The sequence below is a fragment of the Carlito syrichta genome, unplaced genomic scaffold (genome assembly GCF_000164805.1).
Source record: "Carlito syrichta isolate Samal-C Ts95f unplaced genomic scaffold, Tarsius_syrichta-2.0.1 Scaffold303031, whole genome shotgun sequence".
NCBI lineage: Eukaryota > Metazoa > Chordata > Mammalia > Primates > Tarsiidae > Carlito > Carlito syrichta.
Genome location: NW_007247127.1, coordinates 182,095 through 192,882, shown reverse-complemented (window position 1 = coordinate 192,882; position 10,788 = coordinate 182,095).

Genomic DNA, 10,788 nt, shown 5'->3' with positions numbered 1-10,788 from the left:
GCAGTGGATTATTTTTCTATGATTTTATTATCCAGAAGTATTAAAATTCCATTGAAAATTCTGATAATTGGGAATGTTATTTTTAGAACTTAGTAATGATTTCGTTTCATAATTGGTGTAGCAGGTGTGATATTTAACTCTCCATTTACAGAACTAAAAACAGTGGAAGACAGTTATACTGATTTTAAAGACAAAAATTTAAATGATTTTAGTTTAGTGTTAGTTGAAAAATTATAATTGTATATATTTATAGGGTACAATGTGATATTATGTACATGTATAGAGAGAAAATTTGACATCTCCCAGCAGGTGATTATATTTCTTATTACGCAAGACAGGTTTATATCCAATATGTTGGCATACATGGTAGAAGTATTTAACAACAAGTGACCTAGTGTTTGAGTTAATTTTTTTTTTAAACAAGGTTTCACTCTGTCACTCAAGCTTGGAGTGCAGTGGCATGATCATGGCTCACTGCAGCCTCAAACTCCTGGCCTCAAATGATCCTCTTACCTCAGTCTCCCAAAGTGCTGAGGTGTGACACACAACTCCTGGCCTGAGTTAATTTTCATGAATATAGTTTGCTTAGATTAGTGAAAGAAAGGAAATTAGACCTGACAGAGAGAATTTCTAGGTTTATTTGACTGGGCTTTTTTTTTTTTTTTTTTTTGAGTTTGAATCTCACTCTTGTCACTCAGTCTGGAGTGCAGCGGCACCCTCACGGCAACCACAGCCTTGACCTGCTGGGTTTAGGCGATCCTTCCGCCTCATCCTTCCAAGTAGCTGGAACTACAGGTGCACACCACCACGCCGGACTAGTTTTTGTGATTTATTGTGAGATGAGGTCTTATCAAGTTGCTCAGGCTGGTCTGAAACCCCTGGGTTCAGGCAATCGTCTCACCTCGGCCTCCCAATGTGCTGGGATTATAGACTGAGCCACTGCACCCGGTCCACAATTTTTACAATTAGCAATAGGCACTGGAACCATCTTTTGGCAACTGGTATATCATTTGAAAGCCAATAAATATGTTTATATTTTCTCTTATGTAGTTTTCCTCTTTTTTTTTTTTTTTGCTACTGATTAATGAAGGTTATATTGATCTTTATTTTTTGGTTAATTGTTCATTTGGTAGCTACCCTGGAAGTAATCATGGATTTCCATGTTCTTTGTAAAAGTTTAAATAGTTTTCCCTTTTATTTTTTCTAAGAAAAATATTATATATTTTATGATTTAAGAATGATTGTCTCTATACTGCTAATGTTTAAATCTACATGCTACTGATTTAAAGATTCGTTGTTACCCATCCATTCTTAACCTAATTTTTGTGAAATTAGTTTCAAAATCAGAAAATTAAAATTTATCATATTAACTAATAAATAAAATTTCTTCAATGAGTCACTGATTAAGAGCCATTTTGATGATGGTATGCCTCATACAAAGTTTGCCAGTTTGCAATACAGCCAAAATCAGACTACTTTAAAGCAGGAATAAAAACTCGAAATCATTTTTTAAAACCAAGACAACGATGCTAGTAAAAAGGGATGAGATTTATTTTTTTTATCAAGTGTTAAGAGGTTTCTATGCCTACAAAGAATTTATAGGTGTCATGTGATAGTATATATAAGTAGCACAGAGTATGAATTATATCATTTTGTTCATGACTCTGTAGTTAGAACAACAATAATAGTGACAAAAAAGACCTGAGAGAATGAAGTTATGATATTTCTGCCCTTTGCAAATGTGTCAATTCATTTTAATGCACATATAAATATAAAATTGCCTGCATTTATAATCTTTATCCTCTGTTGAGCTCCATTTATGCTTTTCCAGCTAGTAGTCTAGAGCTTAAAAGTCTAGCAGTTTCTTCGACTCAGCATGCTTAAATCGAAACTCCTCACCTTTATCCTTGGAATATATTTTCAAGCAAGTTGACCTCTCTACAACCCTCTTCTATTAATGGCGTGTTTATTTTTCTAGTTAACTTGGCTTGAAACGTTGGAATAATCACTGATTTGTTACCCCTAAACCAAGTTCTAATGATTATTTCTAAAAAATATCCTTCCTGTATTTCTTCCTTCCCATTCCTATAGTCATTATTCCAATACAGGTTCTTAACATTTCTGGTAGCCATTGTAATGGTTCTTAATTAGACTAATTTCTGCTGGAGATGGTATTCTCTTGCTTCTGGTGCATCCTAAATGTGGCTGATAGAAATAACTTTTCCTTAAATGCAATTTTAAATATATCACTCTCCTGCAATGAACACACAAATATGGTCTTCCCCGTAGTATAAAGTCTATAATTTCTTAGCTTGGCATTCAAAGTTCTGAACATCTTGACCTCTGTCTCTTTCTCATCTTTCTTTATCCCCTTACAAAAACATTCTCTCTTAAACACCCTTGCCCATTTACTAGGCCCAATCATATCTTGCACTTTTGTCTGTGCCTTTGTTCATGTTCTTCTACTTGTCTAGAATATATTCTGGTAATTTGTTCAAATCCAAATAAAAAATATTCTCTATGTTTACTCCAATTCTCAATAACTCAATTCTTTTGAATAGAAAGTATATGCAATATTATTTAAGAAATCTATTTAACAATTATATACACGTTTTTAACCTTTTATGTTGTTAATGTCATCTCAAATATACCTCTCTTATATAGTACATGTCATAGTATTGACTATTTAATAGGTACTACTAATACTTATTGACTGTTTCATTGAATAAAAACCATGGTTCCCAGAGTAAATGCCTTTGGAGTTCTTAGTAATGAAGGTCTTATTTGATTGTATTAAGTTAAGGCATTAAAACAAACTATATGTGATGAAGGGTTTAGGCAAAATAATATAAGAATGCATAGCCACAAAAATTGCCAAGTTGTTCTTACATGAGAAATGATGAACCAATATGCATAACAGACACTTTACAAAGCAGAATGAATGGTGTATTTGAAAAGCATAGCGATTGCTATATGTCAATAAAGACATTTATCATATTTGAAAATATTCAGTTGTATATACAGAGAGTGCCAAAATGTGTACACATTTTAAGAAAGGAAAAAAAAAACAGAATTAAAATTATAATAATATATACTGGAAACAAAAGACGAATACAAGTCATGGTGCTCAAAGTGGTTACCATCAGTGCTCAAAGTGGTTACCATCAGTGTCCAAAGTGGTTACCATCAGCGTCCACATACTTCTGATTACAGTCAACTAAGAGTAATACATAGATACCGTCTCTTAAAATGTGTATTTTTTGGCATCCCTGGTATTTTAATCCCTTTTCTTTTTATATTAAATTTGGGAGAAAAAAGCCTGTATAGTAAAGAGTTATTTCCAGTGGGACTTTCCATAAAGCCAAGGGGAAAAACAAAGAGCAATTTGATACACACACACAAAAGTCTGGAAGAAGTTGGAAAACCTCCTTCAATGCTTTTCTTTAGGATGGTCTGAAGATTCTTCTTCTAGAAGAATTTAAGAAGTGAATGAATTACTATTAACAATTGTGATCATGTGTTTAGAACTTACTATGTGTAAGGTGCTGTTCTGGTGCTTTACATATATTTACTCATAAAATCTTATAACTGCCACATGAAGCAGCTGTTATTACCATCATCCTCATTTCATAGTTTAGGGAACTGAGACACATAGGGTTAATGAATTTGCCCAAAGTCACACAGTAGTGGAACCAGGATTCAAATCCAGGCAGTTGGTTTTCACAATCCATGTTTTCATTCTCCCCTCCCTTCCTCCTCTTCTCCCTTTCTCTGTTCACCTCCACTCCTCTCCTTTCTCTTCCCGGGTGACTGTCCAAGCTATGGCCTAAATGATTTTTATAACAGTCATCTCTAGAATCCCTCTGAGTGGTCTCCAAAGATCATGAATGTAGCTTTTGGAAATTGATATGAAGTTGATATGTTAAGTGGGTGATTAGCTTGACTGGCCTTAGACAAAGTTGTAGTGACATTTTGCAAGTTCTCTTCTTTTCTATTCATGATAAGGACTATGTAAGACAATAAATATTATGCATATAATGAGTATGTGGCAGATAGCATGCAAACATGTATGTTGGTCCAATTTTGCTTTCCCATATAGGGCATAGTTATCTGTGAGAAACTTTTAAAACTCAAGGAAAAGATTGTTTTTTAATAGCACTGTGTGAAAACACATTGCAACGGACACTAACACCTCTCCCATTTCCCAGTGTTACATTCTCTTCCTGAGAATGTGTTTTTCTATGATTCTTAGCTCTTGTTATAGTTTGAGCTATTGTCTCTCCAAATTTCATGTTGAAATATGATCTCCAATGTTGCAGGTGGGGTCTAGAGGGAGGTGTTTGGGTCATGAGGGTGAATCCCTCAGGAATAAGCTTGGCACCTTTCTCATGGGAGTTCTTGTTCTATTAGTTCACACAAGAGCTGGCTGTTTAAAAGAGCCTGGCACCTCCCTTCTCTCTCTTACTTCTCTCTCTTGCTTCCACTCTCAACATATGGCATGTCTGCTCTCCCTTCGCTTTTCACCATGTGTGTAAGCTTCCAGAGGTCTCATCAGAAGCTAAGCGAATGCTGGCATCATGCAGAACCATGAGCCAAAATAAACCTCTTTTTTGTATAAATTACCCAGCCTCAGATATTCTTTTATAGCAAAGCAAAATGAATTAATACAGCAAGATCCTTTAAAAGACCTGCTCAAGGAAGTCATAGCCTTGGTCATGTTTTCCATCATTAATTCTCCTCTTAAAAGGTCCACTAATATATAAAACATGCTAAATTCTTTATATAGAACATACCAAACTCATGCATTACAATAAGATGAATTCTAGAATACATATTACATTCATGATAGATAAGCTACTATATTATAATATAGTTTAAATTTAGTTTTTAAAAATATTGCTCATTATCTTCCAAGTTCTCATTGTTTTTCATCCTGATTGATCAAGTCTTCCTGTAACTTGATCCCTTATGTCAGTGGCTTTCCTGATTAATTCATCTTTACTTCTACCTCTCAGTTTAATGCTAGGGCTGTTTGTTTTTTTGTTTGTTTATTTGTTTGTTTTTTGTCTCTGAGAAAGCAGAGCTTTGTATTTCTGGTCCTTAGTCGTTTTTTGTTTTTCTTTTTTCTGGTTGAAACTATTCTCCTGACGTTTCCTAGATCCTGTTTTTCAAGACCCAATTCAATTCTCTCCTCTGTCATGGCTACCATATTTAATCCCTTTCCAAATTCCTGCAGTATTGGTTTTCTAATAGTACTTATTTTATGTATTACTCACTTGGTATATATTCAAGCTGACAATTAAAAAATTATTGTCTATTGTATGGTTGATCTCATACTAAGCACTTGAAATACAAAGATAAACAATTAACTATTCCAAGTTTCAAGGAGCTAATAATTTAATGGGGGAGATAGTACATTACAATGAACCATTATATAATTTTATAAGTATTACAATAGATGTCTGAAATGCTATGGGAATAGAGATAAATAATTGATTAGTATGAAAGTAAAAGGGAGATTTACAGAAAACTTTAGGCTTATAGGAATGAACTGATCAAATATATTCTTTAAGAATCAGGTTTTGGGTACCATTTCTACCTGAAAGACATCTCTAAGCCTCCAGACTAGGTTCGGTTCCCTTTCCTCAGTGACGAGACATACTGTTACTAAATTACTTATACTATTATATTGAAATAAATGTTGTAAATCTGTCACCCTACCATACTGTAAATGCCTCAAAAAATAAAAAAGACGACTGTCTTATTTTCAAATTCCTCATACTTAACGTAGTGTTTGGTGCATAATTGACACCCAATAAATATCTTTTGAACTGAACTACAAAACAAACCATGAGTGGTTTGGGAATTGCAAGTAGTTTTGTGCAGCGGATTGTGAGAGGCAGAGGAAAGGAAAATGTGGCTGGAGTTAAGGCTGGAAAAGCTAGGACAAAGCTGTGAACAGCCTGATTAATAGGTCATGTATTGTTAGGTATTCTTTTATATGCAAATTTTTTGTTAACGCATTGTTAGAGACAAGGCTTAAATCTAATAAGTCATAGTATTTACTTCAGCATTAGGTACAGTTCCTAGGACATAGTAGATGTTCAGCAAATCAAAGGAGAGTTAAATAAAATCATCAGATGACAGCATCCACTTAACAGTACTTTGAAGACTATATTATATTTACTTGTCAATGATCATTGATTGATAGTAAGCGGTGACTACACTCTTTCCTAGATAATAATAGAGAAAGCATTCTTTTGGCTCATTGCTTTCCCCTGAACAGAACCTATTTCCATTTGGTAATCATGGAACTATAAGCAAACTTAAAATATGGAAATAGTTACTTTTTGTATGTGGTAAATTTTAGGCTTTCCACTCATAAAAAAAAAATCAAATGAGATAAAGACCAATTAACATCAGTTTTTTTAAAAAGATAAATTCTTCACATATGTCCTGTATCAAATATTGATTCAGGTGCATTGCTTAACTTAGACATTAACCATACAAGCTGCCTGGCTCACTATAGCTACAGCCCTGTAGTAAGAATTGATTTACATATGCAATGTAAATTACTATGGTTCCCTTACTATTGCAGTATTGGAGTATTGTAAGATAGAGTTTGATGTAGTACTATTCTGACAACTGTTTAACAACTGGCTTTCTGAAAAAAAGAAAGAAGGAAAGAAAGAAAGAAAGAAAGAAAGAAAGAAAGAAAGAAAGAAAGAAAGAAAGAAAGAAAGAAAAGAAAGCTCTGATCTGTAGTATTTCTTGATTTCATTGATGTATATACTTCCATTATGGCTCCCTCCAATACCCATAAGAAATTACCGAAATGCATGCTTAGAAAGAGATGCTGACAATCAGCTCATCTGAGTTCATAGGAGTCCATCCAGTACACTAGAGCTTGATAATAACTACTATAATTTTTAAAAATGTTAATGAACACTGACTCTTGCACTCAAAACTCTTCTAAATGTTGTAAATAGTTTATTTTATTTAATTTACCCAGCAACTTATGAGTTAGGTTCTACTTTATAATTTGCACTTACAAGTATCTGTGTCTCAAGCTAAATAATTTGCTTACATTTACATATGTTGGAAAAAGTGGACTATAGACTCAAACTTAGTTTGATTTAACCCTCCCACCCAACTATATTCTTTTATGTTACTTTCCCATAAAAAATTAATTATGTTTGGCATAGTTTTTATGTTGAATATATTTTGTATTTAATGTAAATATGTGTAATTTATTAAATATTTTAAATAAAAATAGTTATATGAATTTGCCATGTCCAGCTAAATTCTTATTGTGTAACCAATGCGAATGAAGTGACTAATCTCAGCAAAAAACTGTGCAAAAGGAGAAATCAATCTAAATATTTTAAGTTATAAAGTTAAAAACAATACTTTGCCATTTCAAAATCTTGAAAAGATTCTTACAAAAGATTAATTGAAAATCACTCACAATTATTTTAAAAAGTGGTCTTATTTAAATTGCATGAATTTCAATGCAATACAGTACAAGCTCTTATTTCAGTGACAAAGAGTCTTAATTGTTGTTGAAATGTATTAGAATATCAAATGTATGTTGTAAGTAGCTAAACATTTCACCTGCTTTCCAATACTTAGGGCTTAGGAAATAGGATATTTCTAACTAACTAAGCATGCAGAAAATGAAATAGCACATGAATGAGGTAAGATTCAGAAATGAAAAAAAAAAACAGTAGATAGAACTGTAGGTGTCTAAGAATACAAGATGGTTGTAAACTTTGGAATCACTGCAGAAGACTTTAAGTAATACCTCCCACCACACTTTAGGCAAATGAATCAGCATATAGCCCAGACTGATGGCGAGAAGTTTAGTGCTGCAGGAAAGAAAGTTGTGTTATCAAAGTAGACATGGCAGTCAGAAAAAAAAATTGGAGCTGAACTATGAGGAATTTTACATGTCAAATTAAAGTTTGCATTTTATTCTGTAAGTATCAAAGGAAGGTGAAAAGAAGTTCTTGGCGAAGTACAGTGGTTCACGCCTGTAATCCCAGCACTCTGGGAAGCCAAGACAGGTGTACTGCTTGAGCCCAGGAGTTTGAGACCAACCTAGGCAATATAGGGAGATCTTGTCTCTACAAAAAATTTTTAAAAGTAGCCGGGTGCGGTGACACATGCCTGTAGTCCCACCTATGCTGGAGGCTGAGGCAGAAAGATCTTCTGAGCCCAGGAGGGCTGTAATGGTGTCACTGCATTCCAGCCTGGGAGACAGAGTGAGACCCTGATTTTAAAAAAAGTTCTTGAGAAAGGAAGTAACACAATTACTAATATTTTGTTAAGAAAAAAAAAAAAAAACTCTTGTAATAGTATTGGGCAAAAGTTGAGGAGAGACTAGTAAAATGAAGATCAGTTTATTACAATATTCTCAGAAAGAAATGATGAGGGCTTGAAATAAAACTGGAATATTATGAATAAGAAGAAAGGGATTAATTTTAAGTCATATTTGATGTAAAATCAACAAAACTTGATGGATGCCTACGGTAACGGTTGGATTTTGGACAAAGAGAATAAAAAAGAAAAAGTTAAGAATAACACTTAGAGTTAAAGAATTTTAGTTTAGGAGACTGGATAGATAATTATGTCTTAATGAAATTGAGGGTAAAAGTGTGGTTTGCAGTTTAAAGCATTTGCACATATATTGTCACATTTAGGATAACATTTATGTTATAAATTATCTTTATTTCTCTGATGAAAGGTTAATCACATATGCATATATGAAGAGTATCATGATATCAATAATATTTTCCCACCTAGTGCTTATTATTGACTTGATAAAAAATGCTATTTGTGTTATTTATAGCCATATTTATTTTAAATATTTTTAGTAAGTGGTGATATTTTCCTCTCTAACTATTGTATTTAATTTAAATGTTTTTGTTAGTGGTTCTTATTAACTATTTAAAATATTTTTTATTATTTTTCAGTCTAAAACAAAGCTTTAGGTTTAGCATATTTATTTACCTCTTATGTGATTTATTAAATGAAGCAAGAGAGAAAAACTGCTGTGTGACATTTCTGGTCTTAGCATGAAACTTAAGTGATGCTAAAACCACTATTATTTCACATCAGTTTTCGGCCCTTATGGTGGTATAGCTCAGCATGATTTTCAGGTTAAATATATTCTAACATGATTATAAAAGCAAGTCTCCACTTTAACACATGAAACCAAAACAAAAGAAAACAAAAAGAGAAACTTAAAGTACTTTCAATATACCACAGATCTTTGTGGATTGGTAAATAACTATCAACAGAGAGTCATTTCATTTCTTCTCATTAAGACAGGTATTTAGTGGGTAGCACTGGGTATATAAAAATGAATAAACCTTTTTCCTGATTAGCTGAGTCTAGTGGAGGGGACATATAAACAACCCAATATAATAAGATGTTTAAATGTTCTACCATTGGAAATAAATTGCTATAGGAACACAGATGAAGATGCAAGTAATTCTGCCCATGGATTAGATAGAGCAGGGAGGAAGTAGACCCTTTTAAGGCTTAATATAAATTCACCAGATGGAGAAAGATAAGGGCTTTGAGGATATGCATAAAATACCAAGAAAGGGGCACACATTCTGAGGACCTCTTGGGACAGTACCCTGGGCAAATGTATATATATGGGGATTTCAAAATGTATACACATTTTAAGTATGGCATTTGCTCAAAAGATGGCGTTAATCAAATGAAGGTTAGCATCACCAGACGACAGGCAGGACAGTCAAAGAAAATGGCAGAAGCATGGCTGAGTGAACATCATACTACATATTACTACTGTAATTCAATTCATCTTCCAAAAGTAATACGTAGATAACACCGCTTTAAATGTGTATATATTTTTTGGAACCCCTGTATGGAGAACAAATCTTGTTTACAGTTTGATTATGATGAGTTGAAGACATAACTGTTTTGCATATCACTTGTAATAGGTTCATTTCTGGTGTAGGCAGCATGAGGATCAAAATTTTTTTTTGGTTTTTAAAGATGAAGCTGAAAAAGTTAAGTAGGACCTAGATTTGAGGATGTGGCATACCATGCTTAGGACATTGGACATAGGTAGTTCATTGTTTATTAAGGATTAAGGATTTCCCACTTAACTCTGGTAGGAGATTGTGCTGTATCTTCAGTATGAGGTTTATCTTATGAAGCCATTAATTCTTTATTCAGGTCTGAACTGTAATAAGACATGAAGCTAAAAAGAGTCAGACAGGTGCTGTCCTTAAAGCTCAGTTTACTGTTATTAAGGGAGGTAAGTGCTTTCAGAGGAAAGATTGATATAGAAAAATGTGACATTTGAAATGGGCTTGAAATGTGGATAAGATTTGAACTAGTCTTATTTACAGTTTGATTTTGATTATTTGAAGAGACAACTGTTTTGCATGTCACTTATAATAGGTTCATTTTTCGGGTAGTGTTTAAAAATTAAAAGAAACAACACATAACAAGTAGTTTCAACAGGTATTGTTTGAAATGGCCAATATAATGTTTAAGTAAATGCAAGAAAAGACTCTTCATTGCTATAAGTTTCTTCAGGACAGAAAGAATAACTATACAGTTCTGTACACCTAACAGAGTCTTTGACATAGTTCCCAAACAATTGTTAAATTAAATGGAGTATTCCTGGGTTTTATTTGAATTTAAATCCTTAAACAATGTATAACTGATAAAAAATAATGTGGAAATCTAAAAACTAGTGTGTGCTTAGGAAAAGAAGCAAGATGAAGAAATAATTTTTAAAAAGTT